The sequence below is a fragment of the Protopterus annectens genome, chromosome 1.part2, assembly GCF_019279795.1.
Source record: "Protopterus annectens isolate FY-2018-M chromosome 1.part2, PAN1.0, whole genome shotgun sequence".
Lineage (NCBI taxonomy): Eukaryota > Metazoa > Chordata > Ceratodontiformes > Protopteridae > Protopterus > Protopterus annectens.
Window position 1 is genome coordinate 1,220,623,678 of NC_056727.1, and position 26,631 is coordinate 1,220,650,308.

The window sequence follows — 26,631 nt, forward strand, 5'->3', positions numbered from 1 at the left end:
ACACCATATTGTGCTGCAACCTTGGATGGCATACACTAATACATACTGTTTATTTTGCTGACCAGGGTTGCCCCAGTAGAAAATGACAAAGAAGGCAATAGTTAGGCAAGTAAAATGAACTTGATACAAAATGCATGAACTACTGCAAGTTTACAGATTCTACTTACTAGAAAAGCATACAAAATGCAGGAATTGCAAAGTAACCGATAATTAAAAAAAAGTTCTTATGATACGTGTATAATTTTCAAAGCAGATGTTAAGAACCATGCCAAAAGTCAGACAATGCTTACAAGCAATACAAAAAGCTATGAAACTCATCAGGAAGACAAATGCGAAAATGAATGAACTACATAAATTCTATGTAACTAGAAGCATTTTTACTAAAACATGACAAAAGGTGAACTGACAACTGCCTGTGTGGAAACATCCTGCAACGGGCAGGCATTCCAAGATTGGCTTTCTCCTTATGCCTGTTGCTTGTCGTGATAGGCTACAGTCCCGAGTACGATTAAAGCATGTACCAGTATTCTGCAAGAACTCCAGATGTCTTAAAATAATGAACCAAGTATCTCACACAAATCGGGTATGCTGAATTTGCATAGCTAATGAATAATCATAACAGCTAAAAGTGACTTACAGAAATGAAAAACTCCAATTCATAATATATTTAGGCAAAACATACTCAGGAAAATGTTTAAATATAAGGGAGCCACAGTGTTAAAAACGGAAGCATGCAATTTTCAGCTATGATCAAGTTAGTCAGATTAAGACCCTAGTACAGTGCACAATTCAAAAAAGTGTGACATGATGCAATTTTAAACTTGTGTTAACCAGGTAAGCCCACTGGACTCATGTCCCTTTTCAGGGGTGACCTGGGTGCACCGTGTGGTCAACTGACTTGCTCAGAGTCACACAGCATAAGCAAATGGAGGTGAAAGCAATTAAACCCTGTACCCCTGACTACAGGGATCAGCACATTAACGGGGTAAAACTTTAATCTTCTATGTAACTACCAAACATGTTGTAACGTGGCTTTACAAGTATGTACCATTTCAAAGTGCACTAAGATACAAGGTGAAGCAGACTGCATTAAGTAACTAGGGAATTTTATCTCAAAAATAAACCAACCCCATCTTTTGAGTTAATCCAATTATAAAATGGGCCCACACTGCAAAAGTGAGCAAGCATGAAGAGCGGTGATTATCAAGCAATATCACAGTTAAGAACCAATTGCCTTTTGATATTTTTTGTTGCCCAGTCAGACTTTTTAGGCTGTTCAACACATCATTGTATTTATTTGCATAAGTACAGTTCAAATATAGTATCAAATAAGTTGTTTCTAATGTTGTCATTCCTTTGGTAACAAAGTAGGCACAGATGCCTTTTTACAGTGGCAGCCTGGGGCCATGCTTAGAAGTTGCACAGTATGCAACTGAAAGGAACATTTATGTTAGGTACTTGCCAAAAAGATGTGTAGCAGGTCCCTTGCTGCAGTATACATTCAGACTGGTGACAAAGATGTAAAAGCTTTGAGAAAACCACTCAAATTTTGGTCACCTATACAAGCAATGTATTGCGTATCTAAAAGATGTAAAAAAATTCCTGTCAAATTTTATTTCACTGAAGACCATTCTAAGTACCAACCAGTCTCAGAAAAAGTGTGCACGCAAATACGTAGCATAACAGATACTCTAACAGAACACTGTTCCAGTAGCCCAAACACTGTACAGGTTATTACCTGCCTAGGATACCACCACCAGTCAGATTTCAAAGCTCGGGGCACTTTCCTTGCATCCCATCTGTTAAGTGGCTCAAACAGAGGCATATACAATCAGCAGTTAAGGTGCAAAGGCTTCAGAGCTTTCTTGTCTCAAGGGAGGCTACAGTACTGACAGGGTCCAGTTACGAAAGACAAAAGTAAAAACATGCAATGAGTATACACAAGTCTTGTGTTGACAAGCTGAAAACTTTAAAACCTGAAATTTTCTGACAACAGAAGACCATCAATAACTGTCTATAAACTATACAATTCAAAAAACACTGCTAAGAAAAGACTATCCCAAAAATCTTACCAATACCCATTGGCACTATACTATCCTAATTATGTTACTACAACTGGAGATTTACCTAGAAATACACCAGAACATACTAAAGATAACTACGAGATAAGATAATAAATCTTTAAAACTACAGGAATGTAACCCCAACTACACTATACTACCTTAATGCTACAAAAATTATAGGGAGGAGTCAAAAGAGGGAAAATATTTAATATCTTTCACTTATGAAAGATTAACAAGAGCTCTTGGAAAACAAATCGGGATGGAAAAGATGGCACACGAGATCTGAGGTAAATTAGATGAGAGAATTGTGGGTAAAGGAGGGGTCAAAGCCTTTGATCCAAAGCTCTAGAAGAAGGTGCTGACGTCAGACCTGATTGGAACAACCCAAATGTTGAATTCAACAAAAATAGACATCAGATACATAGTTTCCTGAAAAGAAGAAAAAACAAACAAAAACAAAAAAACAGAAGTTCTCTCACAATCATTTCTCTGTTCATCAGAGTGGCAATCTTCAGAGAAAGAACTCCTTTTTCTCTTACCAATAAATCCAAAATGAGAAGGCATAAGAGCCTGAACTAAGTAAGCCCTGAGCCAAGCTCAATAAATCAAGCTCTGCTAAATAACAGGAGTTCATATATTTTACTTTCTGTCCCTGTCAGAGATATCATGCCAGGGAACACTTATCCTAGTCCATCACCAAGGCACAGAAGCCTTCCCTGCTACATCTGAAACCAACAAAAGTTGTTCTCTCAAGCCTATTAAGGACACTCCAACAGCAGCAGAGAAGATGGTCTAACCCCTAGTCCACAGTGGCTCTAGGGACTAATACATTCCCTCTGCCTTCCTAAAATGTGCTGCTGATGCCTTAGCTCTCCCAATCAGTATTATAATCAACAGATCTATTAAGGAATCTTATGTCCCCAAACTCTGGCGGCTCAGCCTATATTCTTCCCCTTCATAAATGAGGCAAAAACACCAGCATCTCTAACTTCTGCCCTATCAGTCTGCTCTCTCCAATCTCTAAAATCCTTGAAAAGTGCATTCACCTTCAACTTATGCCTTACCTGGCCCAAAACAATCTTCTTACACTGACACAACACGGTTTCCACCCAGGTCATAATACTATAACTGCTCTACTCTCTTTCTTAGAAACAGTCAATCTAGCCCGAGACTCTGGACATCTAGTCTCTACTGTTCTGCTCGATCTGTCCAAAGCATTCGACACTGTTTCACACAAACACCTTTATCATCTCTCAAGGTTTCATCTCTCCCCAAACACTATACCCTGGTTCTCCGGTTACCTATCAGACAGAACACTCAGGCAGTCAAATTTAAGTACTCTACCTTTTCCTTCTTACCTACCCCAACTGGCGTACCACAGGGATCTTATCCTAGTCTCCATGCTTTTCAATATCTTCATAAACAGCTTTCATGCTGCCATTCCAGATTCCAAAATTATTCAATATGCAGATGATTCTACCTTAGTCTGCTCTGCCTCTAACCTCTCAGAATTGCTGTCTAAAACACAAACTGCCTTCTCAACCACCGGAAATTGGATGTGCTATAACCACCTCTCTCTCAATGCAAACAAATCAAAAATTCTACTTTTCCCTCCCACAAAGTCATTCTCCTACAACAAAAATGCCTTCAAAGTGCTAAGTCAAACTAATTCAGCTATAGAAGTGGTTCCTTCCGCTAAACTACTTGGTATGACTATTGACGAACATCTCAAGTTCGATATCCATATTCAACAAAATATTAAGAAAACCCACCAAAAGCTAGGTATGCTGTACAGGAACAATCACTTCCTCTCTTACACTACTAGGAATACTCTAGCCACCATTTATCTACTGCCTTCCTTATTACATGAAGCCCCCCTGCTAACTAACCTATCCTCCTCTATTTCCACCAAACTAGAAAACTGCTATAATAAAATCTCAAAATTTGTTAGCAAATCTAAACCTTCTACCCATCACTGCCTTACCCTAAGATCCCTAAAGTGGCTTGAACTCCCAAACTACTTAATCTTCCTCCAACTCACCACTGCACACAGACTTGTATATCACCCAACTAAGTGTCCAGCGCTAACTAATATCCTCCCCCATTACACCCCCAACAGAACTCTCAGATCCGATCAAAACCTAATTGCTATCCCCAAACCCAAAAGTACAACAGGCCAACTTCTCCTCGCCGTCTCTCTAGGCAAAAAATGGAATTCCCTTCATCTCTCTAAGAACCATCCCAAACTTAGAAAACTTCAAAACTCAGCTTACCAAACACCTGGCTACAAAATGGAAATGCAATTGCCACTATACAACCTAATCTTCCTTAGTCCATTCCCCTGGGGGGGGGGGGGGTTTCCCACTCTGGTTCCTAAGCCCTCAACAACTCTCCTTCAGCTATGCTCCTGGCGGTTTTCCCCCTCAAGTTCCTAAGACCTCAATAACTCTTCTTCTGCTATGCTCCCACAAGCATTTTCTAAGCTCTCCTTTCTCCATTAGCTATCAGTAACTATCAATACAATGACAATAGCTATAGATAACCTCAATAACTCTCCTTCATCTATGCTCCCACGAGCATTTTCTTTGCTCGCCTTTCTCTATTAGCTGCTTATTTCTTATGGTTCAACATTATAAATATTGTATATAGCTTTCCATTACTAATTTATTTTCTAAAATTGTGCATGTATAGTGTATCTTCATTTTACTTAAAAGTATGTAAAACATCTTCTCACCCAATATCTTGAGTGTGCACACTAAAGAAAATGTATAACAAATAAGTCCACACTCAATGCTTTTCTGCTTATTATGCATATTTTCAAGGTACTTACTTGTAACTGTTTCCATATTATGTAAGATTGACATCAGTGTATTTCTGTACCTTATCTGTATTATGGATCTTGGAGCTTTTCTCCCCGGGCCTCCACTAAAAATGGGTCATTCTAACCCAGTGAACTTCCCCGGTAATCAAACTGGAAATAAATAAAATAATATACCAAGGAAGATGGGTCGGATGAGCCAGAAATGGCCACTGCAGAGTCACTCATCTGTGACACAGTAACCTGATAAAGATACAAAGGCTATTTGGAAATGTTTTTTTTTCTTTTGTGGCCAGAGGAAGGAAAAGACAAGAAACTGGTAATCTGTCCTATGGTAAAGCCAAGGACGAAGCCCAAAACTCGGGTAAAACTGACAGCAGCAGCCTGGGCAACACAAGTATCAATAAAGTAGTGTTTTCACCCTAAATACACCACGACAAGCAAAACATACACTTGCCCAAGTCCCTAAACACAATTAAAAACAAAGTAAACATATGAATACAAAAATTATACAAATTATACTAAAAGTAATAACTACAGTCTCAACTGGCAAAGCTGCATGACAGTCCAAAGAAAATTAATTTTCTAGCATACAACAGTTTTACTTAAAAACAAAGTACTGTTTCAAACTTGTGTTGAGGGTTCCCTCTTGGAGGGAACTTATCTGGCCAGCATTGGAGAAATGCTAGGAGTGCTCTTTGGTAGGAAAGATTTGAAGGGTTTGGCACTCAGACCTCTGATTTCCTCCAGCTATGCTCCTGTGCTCAACTACCTGGGCATTTGGAAGGTGCCTTTAAGTTGGCTGGCTGTTGCATCCTAGGCAGGATGTAACCAATATAGCAAAGGCTAATGCAACCGTGATCAAATGAGTATCCACTTCTGCTTGGCATACTCCTCTTTGTGGCGTCAGACACTTCCAAAACTGTCAGACAGGTCTAGAAGTATTAAGGATTTAAACTTCAAGTTAATCCATGAAATCCAATCAGCTGTGACCTGAATGTGGAAGACTTTGTTTATACTAGAAAGTTTTTCTAGAGTGCCAGAGACCTGGGAACCTGAAACACCCTTTTTGTCATCACTTAGCAACATCATCCATCTTCTATGGACTTTTACATTTAGGCACCAAGTGAGACGGAATGACAGAGAAAGGCTTTTAAGGATATTCCCCCCGTCATGCGACAAAAATATCTACAGCTTACCCCCAACTTCTGTTCCACCCTTGAGGAGAGAGAGTATTCCACACAGCAGCAAAAAGGTAAACCTCTGGGGTTCCACCACTTCTGTATGACCCTCATCCCATCACTCACAAGAGGTCTGCAGGGGCATTCACAGTTCACCAGCGAATTTACCTTCTTTTGGGATAAGGACAGCTTTAGTAATAATGCCACTGTCTGTGGTTCACTATAAAACCAACAAATACTCTCTGTATAGGGGGTATAATCCTATGGCCCCGCATCTTGTTCAGGTACCACAATACAGACTATCAAGGTATGTTTTTGAGATCTGCACAATTTAGGAATTAGTGTGCCTGCATGCTTCTTGTGAGAGAAGAGACAGTCAACAATGACTTCTGTTTCTGAACTGGGGCAGTTGCTGAGTACCGTCTGACTCTGTTCGAGCAGGAATTTGACAGTTTTAAACTATTGACTCTTGGGCTGCCTACTGCTCTAATGAATTCTGCAAATTAGTGCTACCACAAGAGAAGTTAAAATTCAAGTCATCTCTACATTTGGGACAACACTATAAACAAAGTGCTTCTGGAACCAGCTCCACTGCATTAATTTGGGGATAAGTGTTCTTGCCTGCTCCCTGAGAGAGAATGGACAGTTGTCACAGATTTCTAGCCATTTCTGGACAGGGCAGTTGCTAAATGCCTTCCCCTGACTAACAAATTTGGGTTTTGGCAGAAGCTTTTGAGAACCTTAAAGTCAAACAGCCCAGCACTCTAATCTGCTGAGCTGTACTCTGTGCATCTGTGTACTCCACTGCAATCAGTAGCCAATAAGCAAATTTCAATCCACTTATTCTCTGCTACTGAAAACAAATCAGCACTCCTTATAGTTTTCACCATTTTCAAACCATCTATGACTGATGCTACACTGCGGATCTCCTTTTAATTCCCCAGCGGCCACTTCATCGAATAACAGAATAACAAGACAACGTTGCCAAAAATTTTACAAACACCCGCATCACCTAATGTAACCCCAGGAAACCACCCACTTGGCCACCAACACTTTAAAATGAAACCGAAGCAAATCAAACCCACCCAAGTGGAGGGCTTCGCCCCCACCACCCCCACAACCCCCCAACTAAATATACCAACAATGAAATCGCACTATAGTCGAGAATAGGACAAAGTTCACCATGGTGGTGAAGTGGTTAGTTTCCCAGAGTTGCATTAGAGTGATATGGGTGTTTGGAAAATTAACTTTTCGGCAACGTTGTGTCAATGTTCCATTGTTCAATGAAGTCCACCCTGTACAACATACTCCAGCATTTATGCAAGACTGCTGCTTGAGTGTCTTCACCAAAGTTAATCTGTTTTTATTTTCACACTATTTGCACTTTTGCAAAGCTTCTAAACAGCACCGATTAGATAAACTTAACTCATCTTGTTTGATTTATATGGTTATCCTTTAGCCGTCTAAGGTCTGCACAGAGCACTATGTTTTTCTTCACCTGGTTGCGCTATTCTGCAGTTGAACTTCACATGTCTGGCTAAGTTCAACACTAAGTGCAGCAAGCTTACTTTATCCTGTCCACACACCTGCAAAAATTTTCCTTCATTTTAAAGTGTGCACAGAGTCTCTCTCTTGCTTACTCACCATGTAGTACAGTGGGCAACGAGCAGCTTTCAGCACTCATTGTTTCTGCAGCAATTATGGGTTTTATGGGCTCAGGTCGCTAGCACAAGGCCCAACCCTCCTTGGAGGGTGCAACACACACACACAGACGCGCACACCGACAGACACCGACAGACACCGACAGACACACACAGACACCGACAGACACACACAGACACACACAGACACGCACAGACACGCACAGACACGCACAGACACGCACAGACACGCACAGACACGCACAGACACGCACAGACACACAGATGCGCACACAGATGCGCACACAGATGCGCACACAGATGCGCACAGACACACACACAAAGACACACACACATAGACACACCTAGGGCCAATTTAGTGTGTTCAATCCACCTACTGCTTGTCTTTGCAATGTTTGAGGAAACTGAAGCACCCGGAGGAAACCCATGCGAATGCAGAGAGGACTCTGCACAGAAGTCACCCTGGCCAAGAATCGAAACTGAGAACCTCTTGCTTTGAGGAAACTATGCTAACCGCTACACCACTACGCCCTCTGCAGAGAGTAGTGGAAGTTTTTGCTTATATTCAGTATCTACAAGGCTGTTCCTTTAACATTACATGGAGTACAGGAAGTATTTCTTAACCTGTATGCACCACCACGAGATAGTCCTTAAACAGCCAGAGTAAGGTCTGTATTCAGTACAGGAAATGCGCTGGCACCTGTCAGCCCCCCCCGATTTCTTTCAGATTTCAAAGAATAGAGATGGTTCTTTCACATCTGTTGCCTTTTTACTCCGAACTGTTTTGGTTGTGAACAAGTGTTTTCCTTTATTGAATACTCCAAAATCTGACTGCATAGACCATACATATCAAGATACCATGTCAAAAAAAAACCAAAAACAAGAAGACTGAACTAGTAAAACAAAAAACACAAACTGAGTTCCCCAACACGGGTTTATTGCAGTGAATTAATTAATTAATTAATTAATTAATTAATTCACTGCAAGACACCAGGTCACCTTATCTGCCTCTTAGGATCTGGTATGCAGAAAAAGCAGCATCAGTTTAAACTGAACACAGAATGACTGACTGGTTCAATAAAGGGAAAGGAGTGCAAGAAGGCTGTACACTGTCACTTTGCTCATTTAATTTGTATGCTGACCACACATGAAATGCTAGGACAGATAAATCAGATACTAGAATCTAAAATGCAGGGAGAACATTAACCTCAGATACACAGACAGGACTCTTGCACGGCCACAAGTATGGAAGAGCTGAACGGCTCATGCTGGATGAAAGTGGAAAGCACAAAATTTGGCTTGCTTTTCAACATCAAGAAAAGTAACACCATATCACCTAACCATATTAATTATTTGCAGACAGAAATGGAGAAAATTGAGGCAGTAGCAGATTTTATCTTCATGGCTCAAGAATATCTGCAGATGGTGAATGCAGCCACAAAGTCAAAAGACACTTGCTTCTTGGGAGGAAAGCTATGGTAAATCTGGGTAAAAGTTTAAAGTAAAAATACACTGCATTGTCAACAAAGGCATATATAATCAAAGTTATGGTTTTCCCAGCAATAACACACAGCTTTGAGTGAATGCTGGATTAGAGGTAATGTTCCAAAAAAATCTATGCTTTTTAACTGCAGTGTTGGACAAAGCTTTTGAGAATTTCACGGAGTGCAAGAATATCAAAATCAAATAGTTAAGGAGATAAACTCAGACTATTCACTGGAAGGTTTGACACAAACTCATACTTTGGTTACACAATGTAAAGACGGGCCTATCTACAGATGATTTTGGGAAAGATGGATGGTAAAAGGAGGGGGCACAGCAGACACTAAGATGAAAACAGCATAACTGAAATAATGAATGTGAATTTGCAAAAATTTAAACTGCTGACAAACTTGGTTTGCTAAAGTCCGAGGTCATGAAAAGTCAGACTTGACTAAACTACAGTAAACAATTTTCAATAAACACAAGTTCTGAAATTTGGTTCTTTTTATATAAACTTTAATTACATAGCTTTGGTGAGAATTTTGTCTCGTATACCACACTAGGTTAAGGGCTACCCACCCACTATCTATATTAAAGAACTCCCCCAAAATCCAGCACCTCCCACTACAGAATCTCACGTTGCACCAGCCCTCATTTTTGCAAGCCAGTTAGCTTTCCATTGAGGCTGTGCAGTAACTGCCTTATGTTTTCAGACTACACTTTTCGGACAACTATGTGAAAGGTATAGAGAAACTAACTTGGAGGCTGATCTCACAAAAACAACTCAACGAACAGTACCCATACATGGTTATTGGCAATTCTATTTTTTTTTCAGTGATTCAGCACTCTCTAGGATGGAAAAGGAAATGGTACGGGTAAGATGACTCTGTGGTACCAAACTCGGTGACATCATTAGGGACCACTGAAAGTTCTACTATTCCAAATATAACTACAAACTTATGGTAGCTCAAAACAGGGGTGAATCCCTCATATCTTAGGTGATGTGGAGATGTCTCTGAGAAGACAATGCCCTAATGCTCAATAGCATCCTACCATCACTGATATCTAAAGAGAAAGACAAGATAACTGGTTTCAAGTGGCCAGTAAATTGGCAGCATTTCAGGGGGTATTAAATGTGTACCAGCAAAGTGTGAGAGATTAGACAAGCCCTCCTGCTTTGCCAAGATGTTCTGCACTTCTATTACTATGACTTTCACATGGTAGCTAAGATGCCCTCTGCCCACAAGTGCCTTTTTCAGACAAGGTCTAAATCATGTACAGTCCAACAAATTTAAATTCAAACATGTTATCACTGCTTAACACCAGAAGCTTGTACAACATGCTAGATATCTAAACCTTCCTAACTCCTGAAGACATTCATCTTGTACAGTTATCAAGATTAAGGCCTCTGCAGTGACACCACTGCCTCGTTACAAGGCTTCAGTACCCATCTTGCTTTCAGGCCCACTGGAAGAATTTTCAGGTCTCCTATGTTCCCACCAAAGCAAGAAACGTACCTATGCAAAAAAAAAAAAAAAAAAAAAAACTTATTAAAATAAAATGCTACTTATGGCAGACCAATGATTCCTCTATCAACTGGAAACTATATACCTTACACATATGGCTATAGATTCCTTGATTTTGTAAATGCGATTCCCTTGAACAGACAGCCTTCTCTTCTCCTTCGACTTTTTACCAGTTAGGGGTTGCTACAGCGGATCACCTGTCCGCTCATGATTGGCAGTGATGTTTTATGGTGTCGAGTTGCCTGCTTGGCACCTAACCTTCCAAAGAAGGCACACACACGCACTCATGCCTAGGGCCAATTTAGCGTGTCCAATCCACCTACAGCATATCTTTGGGATGTGGGAAGAAAATTGGAGCACCTGGAGAAAACCCATGCGACCACAGGGAGGACATGCAGACTCCGGACAGAAGTCACCCAGCCGAGGATGGAACTGGAGAACCTCTTGCTGTGAGGTGGCCTTCTCTCCCAAGTACAATTTTCTTGACCCTATCTAATAATCTTTCCTCTGCCTGCACCTCCTTTGTGCTTTTGTTCCCTGGTAAAGTCTGACCACTCAGCTGTTACCTTTTCCCTTAGCAGCTATGCCTTAATAACTCATTTGCTTTCTCTAAGTCATTTGTGCGCTATTTGTAACCAACAACTACAGCTGGCAACATTTATACACCTCCCAACATAAAGCAAAAGTACATTTCCCTTATTACATTTCATTCTATATATATATCAGCATAGAGACCTCTGTTCCAAGTTTAAAGACAAGGCCACATGTTGGAGTACACATATAAAAGTTGTGCTTACCCTAAAAGACATGTGGTTGATTTGTTGCCCCTATACTGCAATAGATTTACTGCTCAAAGCAGGTCCTTTTCTCTCAGCAAAGCATTCAATCTTCTGCCAGCTCAAGCTCTTCCCCCTCTTCCCAGGATGCTCGGCGACCCTCTACAGATATAGTGTGACTGAAGTCTGCATAACAAAGGAACTCTCTCTAGAAATGATGGCATGATTTGATGACCTTCGGATAATCTCCATAACAGAGATGGGTGGATTATTACAGTATGCAGACAAATCAACCAGATCTATCATTACAGTAAAGTATATCACACTATGGTGTTACAGTGTACTGACTCAATAAACACTAACAGATGGGCCAGGTTCCTGGCAGAACAGGATGGGTAGTCTCGAGATAATATTCTCTGCAAGATGGTTACACTAAAGGTTGCTCTAGATCTTGATATGAGAGCTTACAATGTTTAACAATAGGTTCATAGGTTTATACTAGGCTATCTGCCCTAAGGCATTTATAAGCCTAGCCCAAATTTTTGTGGCTTACGCCACCCCTTATATGAAAAAATACTGTGCTCATTAGTTTGTTGTGCCTCTGTCCAGCAGTGACACAGAGATGATTCCCGGGATAAACCTACGATCTCCCATCCACAGGTCAAGATTTCTCTTGAACAGAGCCAGCGAGGTGCTCTGCCTCACATGGACCGGGATTTTATTCCACAGCATAGGGAGTCTCTGAGTGATAAATCTATCCCTCCAGCACGTCCTATTTATATCCGTGCTAAGGTTTAAGTCGCTTGCTCTAGTGGTTTTGGTGGATTTGGATTTTTTGAGGTGGAGCATGTCCATTAATTCGGGTTGGACATGGCCTTGTATGTCAGGCACATGTCACCTCTGAGCAGACGGTATGCAACTGAATAGAGCTGGAGTTTCTTCAATCTGGCAGCATATGACAGATTTTGGGGTCCCTTTATCCTTTTGGTGAGGAACTTTTGGGGTCTCTCCAATTGCTGCAGATGTCGGGTGCGATACATCCCGAATGGGGCATTGTACTCTATCATTGGTCTGATAAGTGAAGAGTACAGGGGAACAATGACCTCACTAGATCTGGATGTGAATCCCTTCATGATCAGGTGGGCAATGTAGAAGGTCTTCCTAACCACTTTAGCAACGTGAGTGTCAAAAGAAAGGCCACTGTCAACCTGGGTCCCCAGGTCCCTGATAACCTCTTCTGTGCTTAGTGGATTGCCACCTATATGGTAGCTTGGGGTTACTTTGTTTTTCCCGAAGGGTATGACTATACATTTTTGGCGTTTAACTTCAGGCCATGGCTCTGGCACCAGCTATCTGTTTCCGTGAGTCCCTTCTGAAGGATATCCGTGTCCGATGCACTTTCCACTATGGCGCCAGTTTGCAGTCGTCTGCAAACTTTGTCAGCCAAAGTCCTCCCATGTTGGCCTGTACTTCTGAGAAGTAGATGCCGAACAATAGGGGCCAAGGACCGAGCCCTGTGGGACACCACTTGTGACTGGCTTGGAGTCTGACATAGCGCCAGCAACTCTAACCCTGTGGGTTCTGTCCTTAAGCCAGTTTGCAACCCATCTTGTGACATATGGGTTTACATTTAAGCTGGTAAGTTTTCTACAATACCAGTGGGGTATTGTGTCGAAAGCCTTTGCAAGGTCAAGGTAGGCTGTATGGACTGCCTTTCCCTCATCAATGGCCTTGGTGACTGTTTCGAAGAAGTCGACCAAGTTCAAAAGGCATGATCTGCCCTTGACGAAGCCAAACTGGGTCGGGTCCAATGTCTGCAAGTCCCCTATATCTTTGTTTATGAGCTCCATTATGATCCTCTCCATAGCTTTGCAGACTAGACTTGTTAAGCTTTTGGGGCGGTAATTACCAGGGTCCGTAGAGGCACCGCCTTTGTGGAGTGGGACCACAGTTGCCGTACGCCACTCCTTGGGCACGTTATCCTGTGGTAAGGCTGAGATTAAACAGCTGCCTTATGTGCGGGTTTAATTCCTCATTTAGCTCGTGTAGCACACAGCCGGGGACACCATCCGGTCCCATTGATGCTGTGTTTTTAGCTTTAGAGAGAGCAGCTTTCACCTGCGCATTTGAGATGTCTGGGAGGCTACACTCTGCTGGGATAGTTATCTCTCCTTTAGGGGGGGAGAGGGGGGGTGAAGTTTGCACTGAACCTGTCTGCCAGTATGTTGGCAATGTCTGTGGGTTCAGTGATTTTTGTATCATTTTGGACTAATTCTGAGCATATCTGGGAGTTTCCACCCAGGTTCCTAGCATAGCTGAAAAAGGTCTTATGATTGTCCTTTGAATCCATGGCAATTTTTCTCTCAAAATTGGCCTTAGTTGATTTTACGAGTGCTCGTATTTTTTTACTAATAATGATCAGGGGCGACTTCCCTTTTATGGATTTTGTTCTATCATGTAATAGCTTTCTCCTCTTATTGTAAAGTTTGTTAATGGCTGGGGTCCACCAGACTGGACGTTTGCCCTTTGTGGAAAGAGTCTTGGTTTTATTTGGGATTGCCTGATCCATGCAGTCCTGGAGGTGTTCATAGAAGACATTTGTAAGGGCTTCCGCAGCTTGGGTTGTGGTTTCCACTGGCTCAGGGGCCTTGAAGGATACCACACCAGTCTTGAGTAGTGTGAAGTTTGCTTTAGAGAAGTTCTTCACTGTGGTCTTTTTTGTTTGGGGTGGGGGCGGGATGTGGATTTCCAGTGAGATTAGTTTATGATCAGATCTCAACAATGAGGGATATACTTCCGGTGTGGAGCATTTTGTCCCCATGTTTGTGATAATGAGATCTAGTATATTTTCTCCTCTCGTGGGAACAGTGGCTAGCTGTTCCATGGCATTTGAATTTATGAACTCCAGGAACCGTTGGGCTAGAAAGTTAGGGCTTGAGTAATGTTCCCAGTCTATATTCGGGTAGTTGAAGTCACCCAATATGATGGTGTTTGGAGATACATTTATACCCTCCAGTGTCTTCAGGAAGGCTGTGTGGGGTTCCTGAGTTTGAGAGGGTGGCCTGTAGCATGCTACAATTTGTAGAGCAGTTTTGCCTATGGTTAGTTGCACCTGGATGGTTTCCTAAGCTTCGTGCGTTGCCACCAACCTGGAGGTGTGGGTATCCTTTATGAATATGGATACACCCCCTCCTTTTGTGGTGTGGTCCGGGTTTTGGGGCCAGAACGCATGATATGAGGTAAAACCCAATAGTGCCGGGGTGCTCTCAGGAGCCTTGAACCAGGTTTCAGTTACAGCACATACATCGATGTTCTCCATACTGAGAAGGGCCTCGAGTGCGTGCATTTTGAGATTTAGACTTCTGGCATTGAGCAGCATTACCCTCAGTTTCTTCCCATTTTTGTTTTCTAGGGTGGTAGGTTTAGAATTTGAGCCTTGCCTAAAAAAGGCACTATGGGGGTGGCAAGAGCCTTAGCCAATATCCGGAATCCCAGGGTGACAGGTGCAAGCCGTCCCTTGGCAGCGTGGCTTGTCAAGCATGTCATCCCAGGCAGACAGACACTGGATCCCCTTTGAATGACACCAGACATTAAGCCAATTGTTAAAGCTGATCATCTTGTGTCTATATTGTGGCATCATTCTTGGTGAAGGAGGGATACTGCTCAGGGTCAGGGTCATACCTGCCTGGGCTACATAATCAGAGAGCTCCTCTATGTCTCTTTTCATGTAGTCCAGGGAGGTACTTCTCAGGTCATTCACACCAGCATGGACAATGACTGTGTCATATTTGTACTTGCCGTGGAGTGACCAGAGTGCTTGTGTTATGTGGCGGATTCTAGCACCCGATAGGCAGCTTACTGTGACCCTCTCCTTGTTCAGCCTGGTGAGTGGGACGTCAGTGTGTCTGACTATGGAGTCACCTATGACAAGTATGTTTGGTGCTGTATTTGGCCTTAAGGGCTGTGACTGCTTTGCACACTGCTTTTGTGGTTTGTGTGTTGCTTGTGGGGTGTCTTGAGGTAGCAGTTGTTTGGGTGTCTGCTTTGGAGGCCTCTGCTGTTTAGGTAAATTTTTACTAAGAGCCTCCGAGTATGTCTTTGTGTGTTTATGTGTTTGATTCAGTGGTGTGGTAGCATTATGCGAGGCTGGTTTTGTGGTGTGTGTAGTTGCCTTCTCCTCCTGTCTGGTCTTGCCAGTCCTGAGTTGAGAGAGCTCAGCCTCCAGTTTGGCTAGCTGCATCTCTCGCAAGTATTTGTGTTATGTGGGAGGAGGAGAGGGTTGTCTGTGTACATGAGGCAGTTATAACATTGCCTCAAGATTCCCAGATTCACCAGCTGGACCGGAGAGGAGATTGACAACTGACCTTTGGACATGCTAGAATAATATTGGGAATTCCTTAATTGAAAACAAGGGCCAGTGGGGAGTGAGGGTGTAGTGCTTTTAATTTTTAGTGCTGACTTATATAATTGCTTTAGTGAGCAAGTGCCAGGTAACTTGAGTGCAATGTGTTACAAGTAACTAAATGCAAAAATGACAAACAGTAACTTTCTTTCAAGTGAAACAAGGAACTAGTACAGTAAGCAATGCAGATATCACTAGTGATCCACAGAAGCGCTGAGAAGCCACGTATTAGGTGGAATTAAGGTCCACACTGCTGCTGCATAAACGTCATCACCAACAGGCTATTGAACAAAGCTACAGAGGTAGTGACAAACCTTGGAGAATGAGCTTTAGGTTTGAACTAAAATGTTTTGTCACTAAAAAAAGTTATACAGCTTGATAACCACCTGGACAATATGACCTCTGTCATTCTTGCCTACTCTTAGAATAAATGACAAGATAATGTAGCCTAGACAGAATCAAAGCTGTCTGTGAATGTCTGAACATAGCCACTTTGAACGAGTCTTATACTATTCCGGAAAAAATATTGAAGGTTAGTTAATTGGTTGAGATTGGATGCTGCCTTGGGCATGAACACCAGGTTAGTCAGTCACCACCTTGTCTTTGTAAAAGATACAGTGGCTTCAACGAAAAGGCATGTAGCTAAGAAACTAAGATCACAGTGACAAAATATAGCGTCTTCCAAAACAGACATTTGGTGTCAGTTTTAGCTGTAGGTTTGAAGGAGGTTGCTGTTGATCTCTAGAATAAAACTGAGGCCACATTGAGAGACTGGAATGTCGTATGGGGGGGGGGGGGTCTAGATAAGAAGGACCCTCTTAAAAAGGCTTTACAGACATACCGGCCAACAATGAATAGTTGACACCTGGCTGGTATGCAGAAATGTCTGCAAGGTGAACATTTACTATAGAAAACCTGAAGTCTTGATCAAACAATTCTGCTAAGAAACAGAACTGAGGGCATAGTCCTTGCGGATTCACCCACGATGAAAAACTCAATGGTTCCTTCACAGACATGTAAAGTTGTAAAGTTCGTGTGTACTACAGACCTCCTTACATTCCCTGAAACAAGTATACTTGTCATTAATTTCTCAAGTTCTGGTACACGTACATACCTGAAACTAAGATAGAACATTGTCACTTGCACGATAACAAGACTTGCCAAAATATTCATAATGAAATGGTCAGTATAGGACGTTCAGAGCTGGAGTACAAGGGCTTGCAAATAGTTAAGAAATGCATCTTCCATGTTTGTATTAATATACAAAATTTGTATGACTGTCATGTTGGGATGGTATATGTAAGCACTGGGTATTAATAAAAAATTACCGTAAAACATGGTAAGAAATGAGAAACCATTCTGAAATATAAATGCTTGATAAAGTAGCATTTATTAGTGTTATTTTCATGGTCATTAATTTCATAAAAGTTGTGCAGCCTAAAGGTAAAACAGGGCCATTTCATGCACTAGAGAATGGGTGAAATGAATACCATCCTATAAGAGAATTAACTTTCTCTAACGGAATTAATGTACAGAAAAAGCCAGATAAAAAGCAAGTCTGTTGAATAGCAGCATATTAAGCTACCATGAAGCTCAGATAGAAATAAAACTGCTGCTTTTTTAAATCTTGCTAAATGCAGCTTTAATTAGCACAAAAGCAAATAAAGAAAAAAGTATGGAGTACGTGAATGAGTCTATGTGCACGTGACCTTACATGTGCGTTCATGTGCACCTGCATGTGAGACAGAAAATAGAAGTTATGTCCTTACCATAACGTTCCATGTGGAGTGTTCATCTCGCCTTTGTTCTTACACATGGGTTCGGAGCCGATCCTCGGCTCCGTGTCGGCCGCTTGCAAGCTCTGCATCGAGAAGAAGCTCGAGACAACCTAATACCCACAATCCCCCTCTGCCTTTACCTCAGATCTAGTTTGCAAGCAAACCAGTAGTCAGAGAGAGCACACTCATGCCAATATCACATATGTACAGAACTAAGAGTCTATATATATATACATATATACACATATATATACATGTCAACTATATATACAACAACTGCAAGGCAGAAACAGAATGCCCCAGACCAGGCACCAAACTGAACGTTCTTCCTAAGGGCGGGAGGGTGGGAATGTAAGAACAAAGGCGAGATGAACACTCCACATGGAACGTTATGGTAAGGACATAACTTCTATATGTGATAGTGTTCAATCTCGCCGTTTGTTCTTACATATGGGTAGCGTCCCTAGCTCCTTGTTCCTGAGGAACTCACGGAAGGACGTTCTTGAGCACAGTGGAACCAAAGGTTGCCCTGTCCCTAGAAACCTTGTCTACCTTATAATGAGAAATGAATGTATGTGGTTTAGACCAAGTAGCAGCCGCACAAATAGCGTCTAGTGGTAGGCGAGCTGCATGAGCCAGGGATGTAGACACTGACCTTGTGGAATGTCCTTTGGGTTTGTGCAAAAGAGTTTGATCTGAAGAATCATAGACATAGATGATACAATCAGTTAACCACTTAGAAAGAGTTCTTTTGGTAACCTACTCCTTTTCTGTTATCAGCAAAGGCTACAAAAGTTGATCAGATTTCCTGTGATCTTTTGTTCTATCCAAGTAAAACCTTAGTTGTCTGTGGACATCTAATTTGTGCAACATATACTCCATTTTATTGGAGTGATTCTTGAAGAAAGTGGGTAATTCAATGGACTGATTAATATTGTTAATAGAACAAACTTTAGGAAGGAAGGATGAATTAGTGCGAAGAGAAACTCTGTCAGAGTGAAAGATCAAATAAGGGTGTTTAATGGAGAGCTTGAAGTTCAGATACTCGCCTAGCGGATGTAATGGCTACCAAAAAGAGAGTCTTCCACGACAAAAATTTCAATGGGCAAGAGGAGGCTGGTTCAAAGGGGGGCAGCATCAACTTAGATAATATAAGTTTAGACTCCAAGGTGACGTAGGAGATCTAATTGGTGGTCTAATATGAAAAGCCCCTTTTAAAAAGGCTTTACAAAGTCTGTGGGCCATAACAGGAGCCCCACATTCTTCCACATGGAAATTAGAAATGGCAGCCAACTGAACTCTTAATGTGGCAGGAGATGCACCCTGATGGAACAAGTCTGTTAAAAACTCTAATATTTTATTCAAAGGAGCTATAACAGGGTCCACTTGCTGTGTATTCGCCCAGAATACAAAGCGCTTCCATTTACTAGTATATGTTTTAGTAGTGGAAGCTTTATGAGAAGCCACTAATATATTCTGAACTGCAGGCGAAAGAAGATCAGACCTGGCTAAGTTGGGAATTGGAGCAGCCAAGCTGCTAGATGGAGGGACAAGAGCGAAGGGTGGGGAGCCCCTGACGAGTGAGTCAATAGATCTGGCTCTGGGTCCAGGATCCAGGGTCCCCGAATGCAGTGTGTCATGAGGAAGGGGAACCAAATTTGACGAGACCAGAATGGGGCAATGAGGATTATTGTCCTGTGTAGGTTGTTGGCTTTCTGGAGAAACTTTGAGATCAGGGGGAAGGGAGGAAATGCACAGGAGTCCCGGGGCCAATCGTGAATCAGTGCGTCCTGGGGACTTCCCTGGAGGGTAATAGGGCAAAGTAGCTCCTGCATTTGGCGTTCATTGGAGACGCAAACAGATCGCAGGAAGGCTGGCCCCACGTGCGAAAAATCTTTTTCGCAACTGACTGTTTTAGGGACCACTCGTGCGGTAACAGTATTGCTCTGCTCAGCCTGTCGGCTATGACGTTGGATGACCCCGGGATGTGCGTTGCTATCAGAAAGCGACCCGTGGACTCCGCCCATTGCCAGATTCTCATGGCCTCTCTGCATAGCTGATAGGACTTGGTTACCCCTTGCTTGTTTATGTACCAGACTACCGACATGTTGTCCGTCTGAACTGCAACAGTTCCCAGAAGAAGAAGGGGAGCAAAGTGTTGCAACGCTAGAAACACTGCCGTCAACTCTAGAACATTGATGTGCAGATTGTACTCTAAATTGGTCCATTCGCCTTGGACTGTCTGTCCCTGAAAGATGCCCCCCCCACCCTATCAGGGAAGCGTCCGTGGTCACCGTAGCTGTAGGCGTGGGTAGCACAAATGGTCTCCCCTTGGAAAAATTGCAAGTCTGAAGCCACCAGTTTAGGTGTGTTTTGCAAGTGTTCGTTATAAGAATCTCGTGTGTTAGAGGTAGTTGTTGGAACGACCATTGTGCAAACAGTAGCCATTGTAGGACTCTCATGTGCAGTCTTCCCAAGGGTATTGCAATAAGAGAAGCTGACATGAGTCCCAGAACCTTCAGTACCAGTTTTGCTGGGGATTTCCTGGACAAGAGAAGAAGACGTATGTGAGTCTGAAGTGAGAGTATCCTTTCTGGAGGAAGTCTTAGAATTAACTGATGTGTATCTAATTCCGCTCCTATGAATAAGATACGCTGTGATGGCTGTAGTAAGGATTTTCCGAAGTTTACGGAAATTCCTAGGTGAGTACACTGTTGAAGAGTGTAATCTCTGGCCTGTACTAGTTGACGCTGGGTGGTGGCAGAAAGGAGCCAGTCGTCCAGATATGGAAACACCTGGAATCCTAGGCGTCTCAAGTGAGACGCTACCACTGCCATGCATTTGGTGAAGACCCTGGGGCTGAGGTCAGACCAAAGGGCAGGGCTCGAAACTGAAAGTGACTGGCCCCCAGCCGGAAGCGCAAATGATCTCTGGATGCCCTGGCCATTTTGATGTGGTAGTATGCATCCTTCAGATCTATTGAGCACATCCAGTCGTCCTTCTGTAAGAATGGAAGGATCGATTGAAGCGTGACCATTCGGAACTTTTCTTTCTTGACGAAGGTATTGAGGTCGCTTAGGTCCAGAATGGGCCTCCAGTCCCCTGTTTTCTTTGGAACTGAAAATGACCTTGAGTAAGTCCCGAATCCTCTGGTCCGCTGGGACTGGTTGGATGACTCTTTTCTAGCAGCTTTGAAATTTCTATAGCTGCTGGCTCTCGCAGATGGGGCGGTACATCTGGGAGTCTTTTCTTTGGAATGGGATAGGATAGAAATGGTATATTGTAACCTCTGGTAACCACGCTTTTTACCCACTTGTCTGTAGTTATGTTTTGCCAGGCCTGAGGGTATAAAGCTAGCGACCCGACTGCCTCCAGAGCAGGACAGTCGGGCCTCCTCTCAGGAGTGCTGGAAAGGTTTACCAGGAGTGTATCCCTGTCACCTTGATTCTGCGGACCCCTCTGCCGCCAGGGCGGCGTCTTCCACCTCTGCCCCTCCTCTGCCTCTAGAAGGGCATCACCCTGTGTGCCTGGGAAAGATCCTTGGGGTTTTGAAACCACATTTTTCCACCACGTTGCCCTTTGGGGTGCGGTCTGGTTGGGGTGGAAAACGGACTCCGACAGCAGACAGAGTCTTTCCCTCCTGCTCACACCGGGTAAGGGTCTCCTTTACTTTGGGGCCAAAAAGAGTGGCACCGTCAAATGGGGTGTTAGTAAAGGAAGACTTGAAGGCTTCCGCAAATGAACATAAGCGCATCCAGGATTGTCTGCGAAGAGCAATCGCTGAAGCTGCTGCCCTACTCGAACCTTCGGCTGCGTAAGAGATCAGCCTCATGGACGAGTTCACAATGGATGTAAGGGTATTAAGTTGCGCTGTCACTTTCTCTGAGACGGCAGCATCTGTAGTACCCTGGAGGGTATCTCCCAACTCTTTGACTAGATCCCTCTGTAATCGTGTAAAGTGGGTCAAATAGTTCAGGGATTGCATGGAAAAAGCCGCTGAACTAAAAATGCGCTTCCCATACCTGTCCATAGTCCTAGAATCTTTATTAGGGGGATGGACAGATGAGGAACATTCCGACATCTCCTTTTTCGTGGCCGCTGCCACCACCATAGCGTCCACTGGAACTCCTTTTGTTAAGTAAGTCTTGTCCTGGGGTGCAGTGATATACTTATTGGGCTTCCTAGGGACTGGTTCCACTGTGTCAGGAGCCTCCCACGCCCTTCGAGCAATAAGTTCCATTAATTCATCGAAGGGCGGAGTGACCCAGGAGGAGGAAGGGCGAGCACCGAATGCCTTCAGCAAGACTGACTCATCCTCAGAAGGGGGAAGGGACTGCCAGTCACCTCTCTGTTTCAGGATCTCCAATATGTGAGAAAAAGAGACATCTTCTGAAGGTGACTTAGGGGACCCTTCTGACTCATCCAAGTCAGTATCGGATGTCAAAGATTCTTGTGGAGAATCTGTCTCCTCTTACACAATCTTTTCCTAGGGACTTCTTCGTGGGGAGCATCCGAAGAAGCCTCCGAGGAAGAGGGGGCACCCTCCAGGGGTGGCTGAGACACCGGTGCTCGACGCTTGGATGTGGCCGTGGGTGCAGAGGAGGATAACGGCCCTTTATGGGGAGGAGAGGTTGCTTCTACTGATGTGGTTGTCTGGGTAGACAACACCTTCCTCATGAGATCGAAGCCCCGGGTCCCGAGTCGAAGAATCTCCGGTTCAAGAAATGGGAAGAATCCCGAGACAGGCACCGAAGGCATTGACCCGAGGACGGAGCCGAATCGATCCGCCGAGGCCCGAGGGGAAAAGTTGGAACGAACGTCGGTTCGACTCGGCCCCGGAACCAGGACAGACCGTCGGCTCCGAGACTCCGGTGCGGATCCGACGGAGTCGAGGTGAGTGGAACAGACCGAGAAAGGGCGGTTCGGACCGAGGGCTCCACAATCAGAAGATCAACCTCTTCCGGCTCCAAAGACTGGACAGGTCTCGGAGGAGGAATGGATGGAGACAATGGGAGGCCTTCAAGTTTCGACACCAACTGGGTGGAAACCGAAATAAGTTTGGATAGGGCCGAATGCTCCAATAACTTCTGCACCACACGATCCACATTGATATCGGAGAGCTTAGAAAAAGAACGGGTCGAAGGAACCGAAGACGGAGCCGACCTCAATAGAGTCGAGGGAGGGAGCTCCATCACCGGTTCCAAGGCTCGAGGCTCAGGAACTGACACCAGTTGAACACTCGGCCCCGAAGTCTGTGGAACCGGTGATCTAACTTTACTCGAAGAGCTTGGAGCCGATGACTTGGGCTCCGACGTCTTCGATTCCTTCGAGGATTTGGATGCCTGGTCTGAAGCATCCAGAGCCTCCTGAAAGGAAGGTTTTAATAACCCCCTGTCCATGAGTTTCCTGCGCCTATCTGTCATGACCCTCCCACTAAAAGAGTGACAAATTGAACAGTCCTCTTGTAAGTGGAGAGGGCCAAGGCAGTAGACACAAGAACTATGGTTGTCAGTAACTGACATTTTTTGGCCACACTGGCAACGTTTAAAGCCTGATTTAATTTTCTCAGACATCTTGAAGAAGAAACAGGTAAGAGAAAAAAAGTCAAGTCCAGTAGAGAGACAAATCCAGTAAAAAAATGTCGAATCCGATATATATGTCAGTCCGGTTGTCAAATTTAAGTAAGAGGTGGAAGGCCCCGAAAAACTCTAACCAGTTTAATTAAACTTAACGGTACCGAGAATTTCTACCTTACCACACACACATACACTATGTCACCAAAAAGTACTTTTAGAACAAATTTTTCTCAAATATAAGAAAAATAAAGTTATATCTTATCTGAAGTTGCTCGAGCTAGATCCCAGTGATGCGAACGCAGCAGCGGCAAACTAGATCTGAGGTAAAGGCAGAGGGGGATTGTGGGTATTAGGTTGTCTCGAGCTTCTTCTCGATGCAGAGCTTGCAAGCAGCCGACACGGAGCAGAGGATCGGCTCCGAACCCATGTGTAAGAACAAACGGCGAGATTGAACACTATCACATGTACAGTTTTGTACCTACCATAAATGTAGATGTCCGATAGGTATGCATCTGCAGTCCTAACATATGGGTTGTTCTGCCTCAGGCAGCCCTTCGGTCGGCCGGATTCCAAAGTCTGGGTCTGGCCTCGGCTGATGTTGCATTTCACCCGACGTCATAGCTGCTATTTATTGGGTATAAAGGCATCAGCCGACGCCATTTTCCTCAGTGTTTCTTGCCCCAGATGCCAGGTGCCCTCTAGTAAGGCTAAATTTGGATAAATGCAAATAATTCCAAACAGTAGAGAGCAAACAATATAAAGACATATATATATATATATATACATATAGATATATATATATATATACATATATACAAACAAATACACCATAACAACTTCCCCCAGCTAGCTAAAAGATGGGTAAGTACCCTAGGAGTACCACAGAGGGGAAGGAGGGTGGGTAATCCTGACTGCAGATGCATACCTATCGGACATCTACATTTATGGTAGGTACAAAACTGTACTATGTCCTTCAAGGATGCATCTGCAGTCCTAACATATGGGTAGAATACCATAGCCAAACTGGGGGAGGAGGCACTAAGATAAAGATGGCGTAGTTAAGATCCCCTGCAAAACAGCAGTTGCAAAACCTGCTCGGGATCTAGAGTATAAAGGAAGATTGTAATGCTTGGCAAATGTATGCACGGAGCTCCAGGTAGCAGCTTCTAAAATGTCTTTGGTAGCCACTCCTCGTAGGAAAGCTGTAGTGGTGGCTGTAGCTCTTGTGGAGTGAGGTCTGATATTATCAGGAGTTGTCTTTCCATGAAAAGAGTAACAAAAACGAATGCAATTTCCTATCCATTTTGAGATTGTCTGTTTTGAAATTGCTTTTCCTTGCATTCCTGTTGCATATGCTACCAAAAGCTGGTCAGTTTTTCTGCTGGTCTTAGTTCTGTCCAGATAGTAGCGTAATTGTCTGTGCACATCCAAGGTATGTAGCAGTCTTTCCCCCTGTTCTGTGGGTTGGGGAAGAATGTAGGTAAATGAATCGCTTGGTTCAATGATACTCTGGAGACCACTTTTGGCATAAAAGTAGGGTTGGTTCTCAGAGAGACTCTGTCCTGATGGAAGATAAGGAAGGGTTGTACTGCCATTAATGCCTGTAACTCAGATACCCTTCTTGCTGAAGTGATTGCTAGTAGGAAAGCAGTTTTCCAAGACAAGAATTGTAATTCTGCTGTTGCTGCTGGTTCAAAAGGGGGAAGAGTTAACATTTCCAGCACAAAGTTGAGGTCCCATGTAGGTAAAGGTGGTTTCCTTGGAGGCTTTACATTTTTGATTCCTCTCAAGAACTGCCTGAGTAGAGGATGAGAGAAGACAGGAGGATCCAAGTTGTATGCTGCTGAAATTGCTGATGCATGGATCTTAATGGAGGAGTAAGACAGGCCATTATGGAACAGCTCTGCTAAATATTCCAGGATATGTGCTATGTTTGCCAAAGAGACATTTTCTCCCTTTGCTGCACTCCACATGAGGTATCTTTTCCACTTGGCTGAATAAGTCTTCCTTGTGGAGGGTCTGCGTGCCTCCAGGATAATATCCTTAACCCTCTGAGATAAATCTGGGTTATTTTGTTTTATGCAATATTCCAAGCAGCTAGCTGCAGTGTTTTCAAGTTTGGATGTAGGATCTTGTAGTTGTCCTGTGTTAGTAGTAAGGGACATAGAGGTAGATGCCATGCGTGTGTCCGAGACATGCTTCTCAGTAGTGGGTACCAATGTTGCCTCGGCCAGTCTGGAGCTATCAGGATTACCGTTGGTTGATCCTCTTTGATCTTCAGTAGAACTTTGTACATCAAGGGAAGAGGTGGAAATGCATATGCTGTCAGGTTTTTCCAGCTGAAGGAAAGGGAGTCCACCCTCCAAGCAAGTGGGTGGTATGCTCTTGTGCAGAATTTCTTCAATTGGTGATTGAGCGGGGAGGCAAACAGGTCTATCTGTGGTAGTCCCCATTTCTCTGTTATGGCTTTGAAGATATCTGGATGCAGCATCCATTCGTGAGCATCCGTGGTAGTTCTGCTTAAGGTGTCTGCTAGAGAATTTTCTTTTCCTGGTACAAATCTGGCCTGAAGTTGAATGTTGAGGTTCAGGGCCACATTCCACAGGTCCATTGCCATCCGGCATAGAGGATATGAATGTTTACCTCCCTGTTTGTTGATGTACCACATGACTGTGGTATTGTCCGTCCTTATCAGCAGATGACCCTGTTGAAGGAGTGGTCTGAATGCCTGGATCGCATATTTCACTGCCAGCATCTCCTTTAGATTTATGTGTAGATTCAGCTGGTCTTGGGTCCATGGGCCTTGTATACACTTGTCCACCATGTGAGCCCCCCATCCTAGGTCTGAGGCGTCCGTGGTGATGGTCTGGCTTGGCTGTGGTTTGTGGAAAGGCAAGCCTCTGTTCAACTGACAGGCCTGAGCCCACCACAGGAATTCTTGCTTCAGGCATGGAATTATTGGAATCTGGTCTTCTAGACTGTGCTGGTGTTGAGACCATACATTCCTTAGGTACCATTGTAACTTTCTCATATGTAGCCTGGCATGCGGAATCAATATTATGCAGGATGCCATGTAACCCAGGGCTTGCAGGACTTTCCTTGCAGTAACCTGAGTTTGTTTTGTTAATGACATGAAATAGCCTGGTAGTTTCTTTTGTTTTTCTTCTGTGAGAAAGGCCATCTGAGTTGGTGTGTCCAGTTCTGCCCCCAAGAATGTTATCCTTTGGGATGGTACTAGTCTTGACTTCTGCATGTTGACTGTGTATCCCAAGGCTTGCAGCAGTTGTATGACATTTTCCAAATCTTTTGTTAATTTTGCCTTGTTGTCCGCTTGTATTAGGCAGTCGTCCAGGTATGGGTAAATTTGA

General features: G+C 43.5%; 1 protein-coding gene across 2 annotated transcripts in view; it reads right to left on the minus strand.

Annotated features, from left to right (window-relative positions):
* Positions 1-26,631, minus strand: part of MACO1 (macoilin 1) — a 1,116,587-nt gene that overhangs the window by 370,295 nt on the left and 719,661 nt on the right. The gene's annotated exons all lie outside the window — the stretch shown is intronic.